The sequence below is a fragment of the Symphalangus syndactylus genome, chromosome X, assembly GCF_028878055.3.
Source record: "Symphalangus syndactylus isolate Jambi chromosome X, NHGRI_mSymSyn1-v2.1_pri, whole genome shotgun sequence".
Classification (NCBI taxonomy): domain Eukaryota; kingdom Metazoa; phylum Chordata; class Mammalia; order Primates; family Hylobatidae; genus Symphalangus; species Symphalangus syndactylus.
Window position 1 is genome coordinate 104,452,149 of NC_072447.2, and position 16,682 is coordinate 104,468,830.

A 16,682-nucleotide genomic window follows, 5' to 3' on the forward strand; every position below is an offset into this window, starting at 1 on the left:
TGTCTAGGAAACTAAGACTCAAATTAATTTTCCCAAGTCTTTACAACTCTTGATCTTAGCCAAAAGGTCAAGAAACAATACCCAATTCTTTATGATTGGAAGGGAACAGATCTAAGATTCACCTTCAGGGATAAAATCCCTTGAGGGATTTTATCAACACCGGACCTGTTACAATCTGATTTTAAAGCCTGGTTTCTTCAGTACATACCCCTGCTCAGTGCAGCCCATATTTCTGTGTTCACCCAGAATAAGACACAGAAAAATAGCATGTGTCTTTTTTTTTTTTTTTTTTTTTTTTTTTGAGACGGAGTTTCACTCTTGTTGCCCAGGCTGCAGTGCAATGGTGCTATCTCAGCTCCCTGTTCCACAACCTCCGCCTCCCGCGTTCAAGCGATTCTCCTGCCTCAGCCTCCCAAGTAGCTGGGATTACAGGCATGCGCCGCCAAGCCCGGCTAATTTTGTATTTTTTAGTAGAGACAGGGTTTCTCCATGTTGGTCAGGCTGGTCTCGAACTCCCAACCTCAGGTGATTTGCCCTCCTCGGCCTCCCAAAGTGCTGGGATTATAAGCGTGAGCCACCGCACCCAGCTTCATGTGTCTTAAACAAATAAAAACCTGTTTGTATATCTTATAAGTAATTATATAAAGTGAAAAATTACAAAAATGCATCTGAACAGTATCTGAGGAACAGAGCCCGTTGATAAGATCCGAGTATAATCCACTCTGAATTGCCTTGATGTATCACACCTGATTTCTTTGAGAAGTGTAGTTTTCCCATCCTCACTTTTCTTTTTAGTTTTCTGTAAGATGATGTTAACAACTAATAAAATACCAATGTCATGAGGGTGAAGAAACGTATGTATAATTTTTGTGAGTATATAATAGTTGTATATATTTATGGGGTGAATATTGGCCTGTAGTTTTCTCTTTTTGTGATGTGTCATTGTCTGGTTTTGGTATCAGGGTAATACTGGCCTCGTAGAATGAGTTTGGAAGTAGTCCCTCCCCCTCTATTTTTTTGGAATAGTTTGAGTAAGATTGGTATGAATTTTTCTTAAAATATTTGGTAGAATTCAACAGTGAAGCCATTGAGTCATGGGCAATGAATGAAGAACACTTAGATCTAGAAAGTAACCTCAAATGGGCAAATTTAAGAGTTACTAACCTTAAAGAGGAAGTAGAGAGAGAGATAGGGGTAGAAAGCTTATTCAATAGATAATAACAGAGAATTTCCTGAACTGAGAGAAAGATATCAATATCCAAGTACAAGAAAATTGTAGAACAAGTAGATTTAACCCAACTAACACTATCTCAAAACATTTAATAATCAAACTTCCAAATGTCCAGAATGAAGAAAGTATCCGAAAAGCAGCAGGAGAAAATAAACAAATAACATACAGTCTAGCTCCAATATGTCTGGCAGCAGACTTCTCAGTGGAAATCTTAAAGGCCAGGAGAGAGAGAGGCATGACATACTTAAAGTGCTGAAGGTAAAAAAAAAAAAAAAAAAAAAAAAAAAAAAAAAAAAATCATTTTACCCTAGAATAGTATACGTGGTGAAAATATCCCTCAAACATGAAGGAGAAATAAAAACTTTCCCAGAAAACAAAAGTTGAGGGATTTTATCAACACCGGACCTGTTACAAGAAATGCTAAAGGAAATACTTTAATCATAATGAAAAGGATATTAATGAGCAATAAGTAATCATCTGAATGGACAAAACTCACTGGTAAATAATAAGTACACAGAAAAACACAGATTATAACACTGTAACTGTGGTGTACAAACTACTCTTATTATAGGAAGAAAATCTAAATGATGAGCCAAGCAAAAATAACGCCTACATCAATTTTTCAAGAAATAGACAGTACAATGAGATATACATAGGAACAACAAAATGTAAAAAGTGGGAGAATAAAGTTAAGGCATAGAGTTTTTATAATTTTTCTTTTTCATCAACACCAGACCTGCCCTACAAGAAATGTTACAGTTTAATTACTAAATACCTAGAGGTAGTCTTCTTTGCTTTTTGTTTATGCAAACAGTGTTATGTTATTCGCTAATAATAATGGGTTATAAGATAGTATTTGCAAGTCACATGGTAACCTCAAACAAAAAATCATACAACGTATACACAGAAAATAAAAATCGAGAAACTAAATCATATGACCAGAGAAAATCACCTTTACTAAAGGAAGACAGGAAGGAAAGAAAGAAGGAAGAGAAGACCATAAAATGACCAGATAACAAATAACAAAATGGCAGGAGTAAATCCTTACTTATCAATAATAACACTTAAATAAACCGGTCAGTTAACTGAAATAACTAATAAGTTATATGAAACAACCGTTCAATTCATGAAATTCAGTTTCATATCTTCATCCCTTTGTTCATGGTTTTTATGAATTGTGCCCAAATGATTTTGATCATTGCTATGGACCAATAACTGCTGGGTGGTTCCAATTCTCCCTTTCTAAATGGGGGTTTTTGTGGAAAATATTCTGTTTCTTCTCTACAGTTGTATACCAGGTGGGTGAATGAGAGGGCAGAGAACTTGTCTGTTAGTTTATAGGTGACCACAACACAATGAATTATATCTGAATGTGATAAAAGGGTGTAGCATCAGGTATCTTGAACTTTGAGATGAACACAGTAACCTAGATAGGACTATGCGTCCTCTCTCGGGAAGAAGTGAAATGTGTTCTATGCGTAGAAAGAAGAATGAGCATTGTTATTTGGGTAGTCAATAAGGCAGAGTGTCTCAGAAGTTACAATTTGTTTTCTGATCTAGTACTTACTTTTTTCATAATAACAAACTTTTCAGCTGTGGTAAATATTACATTCTGAACTGTCCTTAAGGCTAGATGTAGCTATGGGTCACAGTTATATGCAATGTAACATAAGCAGAAATATCCTATAGCAGCTTCCAGGAGTCTTCCTCCATTAACAACTTTCCCTTCTCTATTTCAAATCTTCCTCCATCCTTCCGCTTGGAATACAGATGCCACAATCTTGCAACATAAAATCAAGGAAGACATAGTCGATATGACATAATGATAGATTAGAAGGAACTTGGGTCTCAAATGCATATCATGGACCAGAGGTGGCCAATTCTGCACTGCTTGTAACTGAAACATTTATATGAAAGATAAATAAACTTCTATTTCCATAAAGCCACTGCCATTTTAGGTTTTATGTTCCTCACAACTGAACCTAATGCTAACTGATAGATATTATAAATATCTGGTTATGGCAACTGTATTAGTTTGCTAGGGCTGCCATAAGCAAAACACTACAGACCAGTTGTCTTAAAGAGAAATTTGTTTTCTCACAGTTATAGAGGCTAGAAGTTCAAGATCAAGATGTCAGCAGGTTTGGTTTCTTCTGAAGCCTCTTTCCTTGGCCTTGGTCATCTTCTCAGTGTATCCTCGCATGGTCTTTTCTCTATGCCTATGTATCCCTGGTGTCTCTTTGTGTACCCAAATTTCTTCTACTTCTAAGGATGCCAGTCAGATTGGATTAGGGCCCACTTTAACAGCTTCATTTTAATTTAATCACCTCTTAAAAGCCCAATCTCCAAATACGTTCACATTCTGAGGTACTGAATGTTAGGATTTCACCATGTGAATTTTGAGAGGACACAATTCAGCCCAGAACAGTAACTGACTTGTGTGCAAGATGATGATTTCTGTGAATGCAGGAGTTACATTTTCTGCACTCATATTGGCAAGTGGTTAGCACACAGCCAGGCAGAGAATAGGTACTTGCTGGATATCAACTGCTTTTGAGAATGGAATCAATTTTCCTGAATGTTTAGACTGAAATGACTGGCCAGTTTAACTAAATGGCCACATTCAGTGCAAACAAAGACACAGGCTTAAAATTCCATTTCTAAAACAATAGATTGGGATATTTCAGAATATCTGAACCAACATAAAATAACGGAAGGCAACACTGAAAGCCGCCAAACCCTAGGGAATTAATAATTAAGCATTTGCAGAAACTTAAAATATAGATTGTATTTACTAAAGAGAATATAATGGGAGATATTCAATATAAAGTACTGCTATCATGGTGGAATCAGATGTTGAGTATATCTCAGCTGAGCTTCCTATGAAGCCATCCCTCACTGCTTCAATCATCCCACATAACCTATTCTAGAAGCCATGTGCATTGTAGCCACAGTAAGTGGTGTGTTGGAGCTGCCTACGACTAGGTCACCAGAGGTGATTGTTATATTTTCAAGTATTTTTCAAGCTAACAGTTAAACCACTGGTAGCTGAAAATAAGCCATGGTGGGAATGTTTCTACCATGGAAACGCAAATGTTACAAATCAGGGTTTGTTGTCAGGGAGGCAGTTTTTAAACATTTATCAGCACATCATTGGCCATAGTCCAGATGAGCTCATTCAATGCAAAGCTTCTTCACATAGCAAACAGTTGTAGAGCAAGCCCATTGAACAAGACAGATAAATAGAAATGGTGAGAAGAGTGGTGATTCAGGAGAAGGCTTCTCCCAGTCTCAGCCTTCACTCCCAAAAAGTTTATGGCAAGCTGTCTTAGCTCAGCAAAGGGTACTTAAGTTTACTTTTATCTAATCTCATTAAACTATTTTCAAACTCTCCTCCCTCAAATCTCTATCACCACATGTTCTATCTAAGAAAATGATCCAGTTATTCTGCAAATTTACCTGGTCTGTTTTCTTTGACTCTAAGTGTGGAAATATATATCATTTATTATCATTACTATTGACCTTATAGTATTATCTGTCCAACACTTACTGTTGAACAAGATGAAGTATATTCTTTTGTATGTTCTCATTAAGCAGTTCTATAACATGTTTCTACTTTCAAAGTGTCACCAAACCACTATTTTGATTATTTTTTAGAACAGTTACAGGAATTGAGGAGTAAGGAAGTGGCATTATACTGTTACAAAACACCAAACTCCAGAAAGTTCAGATGTTTTCTTTAACTCAGGCACTAATCTGGGAGCTTATAGTGGATCACAGAATCTCTAAATCAATCTTTGTAGCACATTAGTACCAGTGCCCCCTCTTTACTTCCTATGTGCCTCTCTGATGCTGGCTCCTGTAATGCAAGTTCTTGTTCTTATCTCCCTCTCACCCCCCAATAGGTTTCGAAAGGATCAAAGTTTATTATTACCCATAAAAACTGCACCCATTTCTATGTATTAGGCACCATTCAAGGTAATGTCGCAGATAATTTTCAGTGACCCAAATAGGTAGGCAAATTATGCCTACTTTTCAGATGAGGAAACCGAGGCCTAGACATGTTAAATAACTTACTGAAGTAGGTGGTAAAGCCAAAAATCAATAATTTAAAAGAATTTTAAAAGTGGCTGAATTTAAATTTCATGGTTAATATAAAATGTAGTTGTCTGTCCATGAACTCACATATATGTTATCTCATTTAATATTCACTGTAGAATATGAGGCTATTACTACCTTCTTTTTAGGGTTGTGGAATCAAGATCTAAGAAATTTCAGTCATTTGTTTGGGGTCATACAACCAGTAAGTAACAGAGTTCAGATTCAAACCAAGATCTCCTGATTTCCCAACCAGGGTCCTTCTCACTCGAACACTAACACAGAGAGCTGGTACATTACCAGCTTGTTACCTGCTGTTTTTCTTTCTACTATACAGACTGCTTAATGACTACATTTTCTCTCTCTCTCTCTCTCTTTTTTTTACTTCACCCTGTCTTGCTCCTATCCAGTATTAGGTATCATCTTTGCATCATTTGTGTTGGAGGCATTGATTTACTGGTCATGTATGATACTTGGCTTCTCCGACTATTACAATGTTAATAAAACAAATAGAAAAAATGGGATACATATGTTTCACAGACTCAGTGGAACAGTGACATAGTATATTAAGAATTAAAAGAACTTTTGTTAATTTTATTGAAATTTATTAGGCTCCAACTATGTACCAAGCAATGTTTTGAGTACAAGAATACAATAGTGAACATGTCTGGCAAAAGCCCTGCCTCATAAAGCTTACATTCTGGTGGAAGTGAGAGGGAGGACAAATAAAGTACATAGAAAATGAATAAAGTTATTTAAAATTGTGATAAGTGCCTTGAAATAAGCAAACAAGGATAAAATATAAAGAATGGCAGAAAGGAATGGGACCTACTTTATATTGATCAGTAAAGAACTCTCTAAGAATGATTTAAGCACATCCTACCGTTAAGAAACATATATGTGAATTGTCCACATACATATGTCATGAGGAAGAATGATATTTTCTTCAGAAGCTTGAAGTCTTAAACATTGGAAACTATGCTTAACAGAAAACAAAAATAATTTACTTTTATCAAGATGTGATACACAAAATAATATTTAATAAGAATATGTATATGAAATACATATGCGGTACATATATATGTACACATATATGGCTTTTCTCTTTTAAATAGACAATAGTTAAAACTGCAGTAACAGTAATTAAGCTATATCTTAGAAACATCAAGATACTATACACTTAGGAAAAACAATAATAAAATTAGAGCGTGGTACGTTTTTTGTGATACTCATTCAGAAACTGTGATTTTCAATTAATTTCAACAATGTCCAAAAAAAATCCCCAAATCTGAAGACAGTCATTTTCTAGTTTGTTTTTTAGAAGTCAAAATTGGGCTATGGATAGCTCAGAGTCATCTTTTTTTTTTTCTCTTACAATGAAATGTAGCGGTGGCATTTATTATTAGAAATGTTTTATTGGACATGGAATCAACCCAGGTGTCCATCAGTGGTAGACTGGATAAACAAAACATTGTATGTATATAGCATAGAATAGTACATAACAATAAAACGAATGAAATCATGTCCTTTGCAGCAACATAGATGTAGGTGGAGACCATCATCCTAAGCAAATTAACGCAGGAACAGAAAAACAAATACCTCATGTTCTCAATTATGGTGGGAGCTAAGCTTTGAGCATGTATGGATGTATATAAATATGGAAACAATAGACACTGTGGACTACTAGAAGGTGGGGGGAGGGGTAGGCTAAAAAAACTACCTATTGTGTTCTATGCTTACTACCAGGGTTACAGGATCCGCACTCCAAACCCAGAATCACAAAATATTCCCGTGTACCCCTGTATCTAAAATAGAAATTGAAAAAAAAAGAGAACTATCTTATTGGAATCAGGGCTCAGTGGCTAGTTCAAGTTAACTAGAAAACAGAGATTAGGATGGCTGCTGCCACTTTTTATTCTTTACCCATTCTGGTTGTTTCTCAGAGATATTTCAAAAAAAAAAACATGGGCTGACTGTGAAGCTGTCCCTTCTTGGGATGGGGGGTTAGGTTTGTCCTTCTCTAATATTTCAAGGCTGCTGTGCCATACACATAAAAGCAGGAACAGAATGATAATTGAACAATTAATAATACCCATGATAAAACAATGTCCTTAAAATAAAACGCATAATTAAAACAACTGAACCACAAAAAAGTGCAACTATATACAGAAAATGTGCATGCACATGCTAAACAGGAGCAGAACAATCCCATAAACAACACCACTAACAAAAAATAATAAACAGGCCAGATAAAAGAAGAATACATACACTCCAGGTATCTTAGGCCCATAAATGCAGTCTGAGGTCATTTTGTAATATAGGAGGAAGAGGTCAATTTCCTTTGGGAATTTCTTAGCCAAGGAATTCTCTACTGGTGTACTGGTACTAATATATGTCTGCTGTGCTGTCCTTCATTACTCTTATACCTAGCTCATACTTTTGATGATTATAAGGCTAAATTTGGTGGCTTAATACTCTAGGTGGAATAATAAGGGAAGAGAACATGGCATTTGTTCTATTACCAATAAAGTGATCTTACTTATAAAGACCACTTATTGAAGGCCCAAAAATGTTAAAGAATAAAGAGAGAAGCAGTTGCCAGAGGCCCTCAAAATTCTGACAAGTGATCCAGAATCAAGTATACTTGCCCAGACTGCTATCTGGAAAGTTCACCTCAGGCACTTTTGTAATCTCATGGGATCTCCATGAAGCCATTAGGCAACTTCAAAATATCAGCTCCCCATTTCATATTTCCCCAGTAAGGGCAGGAAATGTAAGGGTGGCAGTCAGGAACTTCCTGACTTAACTGAAGTTCGATATATTTCCTAGAAATTAAGAGACAAGGTAGTCAATAACCTGAGTAAACTATTTAAACCTCGTTTTACTGTCTTTTATTCTTTATTTTATTTTAATTTATTTTGAGACAGGTTCTCACTCTGTTGCCCAAGCTGTTACCAGACCACAAGGAAATAAGTATAACCACTGAGTTTAGAAACTTCTATAGCCACATGCACATAATCACAGTGTCTAAGAAAGTGCCTTTGTCATTGAACTCAGGTGTTGTTGAACTCACGTGATGATTCACATTTGATGAAAGCTGTGTCATAGATATATGTGTGGTAGAACCACATTACAACACTAAATATTTTAAGATTAGTTCATGAACTAAACCCAAATGTTTAAATAAAATCTAAAACTCTAAAATCCATTTCCTGTGCTCGCTTCGGCAGCACATATACTAAAATTGGAATGATACAGAGAAGATTAGCATGGCCCCTGCGCAAGGATGACACGCAAATTCGTGAAGCGTTCCATATTTTTAAGACATTTATGCAGCCAAAAAACACATGAAGAAATGCTCATCATCACTGGCCATCAGAGAAATGCAAATCAAAACCACAGTGAGATACTGTCTCACACCAGTTAGAATGGCCATCATTAAAAAAGCAGGAAACAACAGGTGCTGGAGAGGATGTGGAGAAATAGGAACACTTTTACACTGTTGGTGGGACTGTAAACTAGTTCAACCATTGTGGAAGTCAGTGTGGCGATTCCTCAGGGATCTAGAACTAGAAATACCATTTGACCCAGCCATCCCATTACTGGGTATATACCCAAAGGACTATAAATCATGCTGCTATAAAGACACATGCACACGTATGTTTATTGCGGCACTATTCACAATAGCAAAGAGTTGGAACCAACCCAAATGTCCAACAACAATAGACTGGATTAAGAAAATGTGGCACATATACACTGTGGAATACTATGCAGCCATAAAAAATGATGAGTTCGTGTCCTTTGTAGGGACATGGATGAAACTGGAAAACATCATTCTCAGCAAACTATCACAAGGATAAAAAACCAAACACCGCATGTTCTCACTCATAGGTGGGAATTGACCAATGAGAACTCATGGACACAGGAAGGGGAACATCACACTCCGGGGACTGTTGTGGGGTGGGGGGAGGGGGGAGGGACAGCATTAGGAGATATACCTAATGCTAAATGACGAGTTAATGGATGCAGGAAATCAACATGGCACATGGATACATATGTAACAAACATGCACATTGTGCACATGTACCCTAAAACCTAAAGTATAATAAAAAATAAAAAATAAAATAAAATCCATTTCCTTCAGCAAAAGATAATTTTACTATAACTTCACAGGGAAATTTTTAGAAATGATTATCAGTGAACACTTGAAGATGGATTTTGAAACTATAGCATCATTTATTTTATTCTGAATAAAAGTTAAAAATAATAACTTGAGCTTGCTGAAATGCTTGGAAATGTCTTTTATTCCTGTCAACATATTTATGAAGTGCATTTCTCTCCTCTAAATGTTATTAAAACAAAACATAGGAGAGTTATATGTACATTACTTCTTGTGAGTAGCATTGTCATCAATCCAGCCTAGATTATGTAAATTCATTAGCTAGAAGCAGGCTCATTTGTCACATCGAAAACTTTAAATTATGATATACACAGTGTCTTTTAGAATGTTCATATAGGCATCTAGTATGAGGAATCACCATTTCACTCATGTGATCGTTAATTGCCTATACTTACACTTTCAATGACTAATTTAGGGTTTTGGTAAGTAATTTTTTTCCTATGATGTTTGTTCTCATTATATTTATTAAAATGTAATTTTGGGTCTGTTTAATCTAATAAAAGTGTAGGCTTTTATTTCATCTTACCCCAACCAAACTATGCCACCCTATGAGGGTTTCCATTGGGTGAATGCATTCCTCATCCTACTTAAGCTCCTCCATGGAGATGCCCTTTTCACCCTGTTCATGCTGTAACAACCCATACAGCCCTGCTATGCAGATGCTCTGTTTATCCCTCTAGGCTCTCACACCTCTGTACCACCACAGCTCCCTATCCAATCAGGCTCACACATTTATATATCTGTGCCCTACTTAGCGGACTCACGACTGAATTCTTCAGGAAGAAAGGAAGGAAAGAACATGAAATGGAAGAAATGCAAGGGATAGATAGAGGAAGGGAAGGGAAAATAAAAAGGAAAGTTATGATTTTTTATTTTAAAGAATCAGAACAGAATGATAAAATTCGTTTTGAACTATCATAAGCACATATGCCTCCATCACCGCTTTGTTGCACATTACACCAATAATGCTTTGTCATGGGAAGATATTTTCTAGGTGGAAAGACAGTCCTATCTGAAAGCTCCTTTACTTTTTCAATCCTCTAATCACTATACCCTATCGCAATCCCACACATGAACACATCTCCAAAAACCTGCTCACAGCTGCAACATGGTGAATGGGTGATTGCTTGTCTCCAAGTCCCTCCTTGGAGAATGGAAAATGTTAAAGAGATAAAGTTATAAAAATAGGCATAGGCCGGGCATGGTGGCTCACGCCTGTAATCCCAGCACTTCGGGAGGCCAAGGCGGATGGATCATGAGGTCAGGAGATCAAGACCATCCTGGTCAAAATGATGAAACCCCGCCTCTCCTAAAAATACAAAAATTAGCTGGGGGTGGTGGTGCGTGCCTGTAATCCCAACTACTCGGAAGGCTGAGGCAGGAGAATCACTTGAACCAGGGAGTTGGAGGTTGCAGTGAGCCGAGATTGTGCCACTGCACTCCAGCCCAATGACAGAGTGATACTCCATCTCAATAATAAAATAAAATAAAAACAAAATTAAAAAATAGGCATTATACAAATATCAGAATGTATTCTTTTCTGTATTTCAAAGATATTTAAACAGTTTTGATAAGAAATAAGTTTCATTCTCACAGACTTCAAATCCATTGGTGGCAGTCTACTGCAGAATGATGCATATCTATATATCAGGTTTGACAAGAATTTGCTCTTTATTCAATTAAATAGAAATAGTCAAATGTGAGGGATGGATACTGTGCAATCATCGGCCAGTTCAAGAATAGGATATATTTCAAACATAATCATCTTTACCAAAGCCTACCGTCTCTATAATTTTGTAAAAAATTTTACACTTGGTCTCTTCTGCTCAAATTTTCTGATCACCATCCTGTCTACTACCCTCAAGGCAAGCCTCTTTTCACAATCCCAGACCTCTCACACTAACTGGTGTAACCTATGAATATAAGGACCTTCCATTCTTAAGTGAGCCACAATTGTAGGTGGAGGTCTGGAAACCTGGACCCAGTCCTGGTTCTGCCACTTGTTAGTTGTGTTACTTTAGCAACCATAATTTCTCTGTCTTTACATAAGGAGCAAGATAGAAGCAACCATTACGACTCTCTGAGGTCTCTCTCCAGTTTTAAAGCTTTTGAAAGTACAATAAAGTAACCACAATGAAAAAGAAAGATCACTGGCTCAGAAATCACCTTTTTAAGACATACATCTGATCATGTTCCCTGACCCTGAATACATCGCTCTCTGTTACTCCTCATATCCAATTCATCCCTAAGACACAACAGTTTTACTTCCTAAATTTCTTTCAAATATGTGCACTCCTCTCCTCTAGCCTGCTCTTAACTATCATCATTTTTGTCCAGACAAATACAACTGCTTCCTCAGTAATGTACATGAATCTACCAATATTCCATATTTTCTCAATACTACAGCCAGGGGAATCTTTGTGAAAAGCAAATGTAATCATGTTACCTCACTCCATCTATGCTCATACTCTCCATTGGATTTCCATTGTAAACAGGATACAGGCTCATTAATGTAACCAGTCCAAGCTCTTTATGGTTCAGCCTAGAACTACCTCTCCAGCTTATTCTAAGACCACCTTCTCTCTATGAAGATGTCCTCTACCCCCACTTTTAATGCCAACTCAACCTATGAATTCAACTTGAGCATCACTAGCTAAGGGAAGCCTTCCTTAATCACCTAGAATTAGTGAGATTTCCATATTATAAAATCTCATTGACCATTTGCCTCTCCTTTATAGCACTGTCACAACAGTAATTTCACAACTATTTGTTAGGTTATTTGATAAATATATGTCTTCCAAACTAGTCAGTGAGCTTGAAGAGAATAGGTAACTTGTTTTAGTTTCTCACTACTGCATCCCCAGCATCTAACATTACGTTTGGCACATAATGAGTTCTTGAGTCAGGTGGCCTAGATTAGTCTTAGCTAGTATCTATTTTTGCTATGTGATCCTTGACTTTTCAAGGAATATAATCTCTCTATGCTTCAATATTCTCACCAGTAATAGAAAAGTAATAATCCCTCTATCACAGGGTTGTTTTTAACAGGCAAATAGCATGTGGTGATAGACAAGATGCAATTATTCATTTTTGAAATTTCAATATGTAGCTTAGTTCCAGGCATGCATGTGATGTGAATAAATAAAACTCATAAAGCTAGTACTAGTAAAAAAAAAAACTAGGTATATATTGGTATAACACTGTATATGTTATAGTTACAGTAATACTTCCAAAAAGGTGTAGATGGAAAACATACTAACTTCATATCTCTGATTAAATACATTATTTATTTACTAAGAGTTTGTGGCTATACCTTCTAATGGAAATAAATTAGCCTCTGTCAATGACCCTAAAACCATTTTCCTGTAGCCAATACATCTCCCACAGCCTTCGTCTCTCTTGTTCTTGTTAAATAATGGTCGCTTTCTAGGAAGAACTTTTAGGGTTGATGAATTAGCCCTGGGAACTGGTATTTTCAGAGATGAGGTACACAACCAGGAATGACCACTGATTAGCTCCTGTCATGGGAAAAGTAACAGACACGTGGACTATGTTGTTAAGGAGCCAGAGTAAGACCAAGAGATAAGAGATTTTAAGTTTAAAACCACCACATTTTCCTTTTACAAGAGATTTAGCTTCGACCCCAAAAAGATATTGACTGTAATTAAGGTTTAAACCCAGAAGCAATTGTGTCAGGAAGAAAGGAGAATGAGGGCATTTGCTGACCACTAGATTCTTGGTGTCTAACACAATGCCAGCATACAATGGGCCCTCAGTCAGCACTTATTATAGCAATAAATGACATGAATAAATGAAAAAAATAAATGAATTAATGAAGCAACATTTGCAAATGAAACTAGAAGCACCGAACAAATACATTACTAGTTATCAGCAACCACTTATTCCAACCCAGAGGGTAATTTAGGCTTTCAGCCTTCACTTAATCCTTAACAATGTGCTCAAGGCCTAAAAGTACTTTAATATCTGTTATCATCAGATTTTTCTGTGCATGAGGTCAAAAGATCCCATCAGTAATAAATGTAGGTGAAGCCAGTGAATTTTCAGTGAAAATTAGTGCCAAATTTTAGCAAGCCCTCAAACTCCATTTCAAAGTGTATTTGCATTTGCTTCTTTTTTGTCCCCCAGGGTGTCATACAACCTACCAATAAGCCACACCTATTAAACATTTCCTGACTCTGTTTTGATGACCTGACACCTGATAACTGAGGTAGAATGTAAACCTGAAGAATTTTCTTAGGACCTTTAACTTGTTTTCATGAATCCAGAAAAGAAGAATTTGAAAAATACACACTTGATCAGTGTGGTTGAAGAGAAGGTCACAAATTTCATTTGACCCTCATGGGGCTGATTATAATATAACCATTATTGCTCAATGTTTTCTCCATTAAACAAAAAATAAAGTTTCAAAGTGTTCTTAAGTGGGCTGCCATATATTATAGTGTATGCTGCCCTCAGATATAATACAAGTAATTTGTATGTATACACACATATTTGATATATATATGCATGTGTATATTTACATGTTATACATAACCATATATATCCTGTAGGTGTATGGTTAGGGCCATTCTTTTACTTGGAAAGTAATAGAAGGAAAGGTAACATTAACTAAACAATAAATATACTTAATGTGTTTTTTGATCTTTTGGTGGGGCTTGTTTATTTGCTTAAAACTCTTGACTAGCCTCCCTTAGAAAAAAGGTCTGGTTAAATATGCAGTTTAGTTCTTCACACAGAAACATGAAGGTCTGATGTACTTTGAAATTAAAGTAATGAAAAGGGGGAAAATGTTTGTCAAACAGGAGAATGACCAAACACAACTACACAGTCTGAGTTTCAAACAGTTTCTCCTTTAAGAGTCACAAAGCTGTTAAGAGCAGAGAAAGAAAGAAAATCTATGTTTTTCTTTCATACTGCATCATGAAGGGCAACTTCCAGCTCTGTCTTTAATGCCAAGCAGTCAAACTATAAAAAGGAACATTATTTTAGAGTCCTTGAAATGACTTACAAAAAGCCTTTCAAAAGATTTAGATGCTAGTGGTGCTATGCAAATGTCTTACTTGAAATTGAAATTCTTAAAAATAAATGTTTATTTTGCTTTCCATTAAGAGAAAAAAATGCAATGCCTCCTCACATAACCAGAGAGCTATTTAACACCTGCTGAATGGCTAAATGGTTCAGCTGTCTTTCTCTTATCTTAGACTGTACAAATGATATTAATATACCTTTACAATGGAAATATCTTGCACTCCATTTCCTTATTGATAGTATTCTTAATTTTTGTCCTCCTTCTATTGCATCCTTCAGTCCGTCAACCACAAACCTAAGGATCTATGCACACCTACTGTATATATTATATATCTAGGAACTGATCTAGCCTAGTATGTTACATATATTTTATAATATATGTTTCTGCCCATAACACCTGTTCATACAGAGTATCTCAAAATGCTAGATAAAATATCTTTAGATATCCATTTTAAAGCATGGCTGCACTGGTAAAATAAGAGCATCGATGGGGCTAGAAATGACAAGGAAATGTAATAACTGAGGCTCGCAGAAATGAGCCTCTGACAATCATGTATGTACCACCACACTCCCGCCACTGGTTTACAGCTGTTTGGCAAGCAACAGACACATGAGCCACACTGAGATGATCAAATTTTCTCCTCTGGAGATTTATATACATGATTCAGAAATGGCAAGTAAATCTTTATAACGTGGTTCTAAATTTGAGAGTAGTAGGGCAACCATATTTTGCCACATGGGCATGGAAACGAAGACAACTGTCTTCAGTATAGGATAAAAGTGAAGCAGAGAAAGAAAAACAAGCAATCAACAGTATTCCCTGGGTTTATGGCAGCTTTCTATTTTCTTCTTTTAGTCGATTTTCGAGACCCAGATGCTTTTCTGTAGCCTGTATTAGTTGGCTGGGGCTGCCATAACAATCTACTACGACTGGGTGGCCTAAACAACAGGAACTTATTTTTTCACATTTCTAGAGAATAGAAGTTTGAGATCAAGGTGTCGTAAAGGTTGGTTTCTTCTGAGAACTCTGTCCGAGGCTTGTATATGACCATCTTTTCCCTGTGCCTTCATGTGGTCTCCCCTCTCTCTGTGTCCCTGTGGTATTTCCTTTTCTTATAAGAACACCCATCATATTGGATTAGGGCCTGTCCTAATGAGCTCATTTAACCTTAATTACCTCTTTAATGACTTCCAAATACTGTCACATTCTTAAGTACTGGAGGTTAGGACTTCAATATATGAATTTTAGGGGGAACACAATTCAGCCCATAACACTGTCCTTGGATTCCTTAAGACAAGTCTGTACTGTTACCTAACCTGTATAAAGCTAAGCCACCATGTAATTCAGTCTCAACTCAGTGCTGCATACAAAGATATGCAAAAACAAAATAGAAAAAAATAATTGAAAACTATTAACATATTTACTGAAATATCTTGGGAAATGCCACGAAGAGGTTCCAAAGTTGACACATTACAAAAGTTCTTTAAAATTGTCCTCACCCACTCATTTCTTCAAAACCCTAGTCATCATAACATAGTAGCTAATCCCGATCTTTACTCTGTCATATCTAACCCTCCCTTCTCTCATTCTTGATCTATTATTTCCTTATTCCATAATTAACTTTTTGTATTTTCCAATAAAAATTATAAAGCCAGGCTTGGATCTTCTCATTTCCACCCATCAGCAACCACACTCATTTGCCCCAATTCTATACAAGAAAGGCCTGCTAACCTAGCTCAAGTTATTTTCTATTAACTATCACAACTGAAAAAATATTGACTATTATAAAATGTTAACAAAATATTTGTTTTACTATATCTCCTCACTAACAGGCATTTCTCCTTCTTCCCTGCATCTGTTCAAATTGATATTAACCCTATCTGTATTTCTCAAATTCTGAAGACAGGATTTTTTAAAAACCTTTCTTCTTCTAGGGTTGGAATGGCTTGGCAGCACTGTAGAGCTATGACCATAGCCATTGTCCTCTGAAGGACCAAGCCAAGACTTCCGCTGTTCTACAAGGCTAGCTCAGTATTGTGTGTACACATATTTTTTAAAGTCAGATCTGCTCTAGCTGTAAATAGTATGTAAAGCCACTAGATAACTCGAAGACATTAGATGAT

General features: G+C 36.3%; 1 non-coding gene and 1 pseudogene across 1 annotated transcript; one reads left to right on the forward strand and one right to left on the reverse strand.

Moving 5' to 3' along the window:
* LOC129475365 (small ribosomal subunit protein uS2-like) overlaps positions 1-16,682 on the reverse strand; it is a 312,706-nt pseudogene that overhangs the window by 129,346 nt on the left and 166,678 nt on the right.
* Positions 8,544-8,650, forward strand: LOC129476498 (U6 spliceosomal RNA). Its single transcript, XR_008654939.1, has one exon. It is a non-coding gene; the product is annotated as a U6 spliceosomal RNA (small nuclear RNA).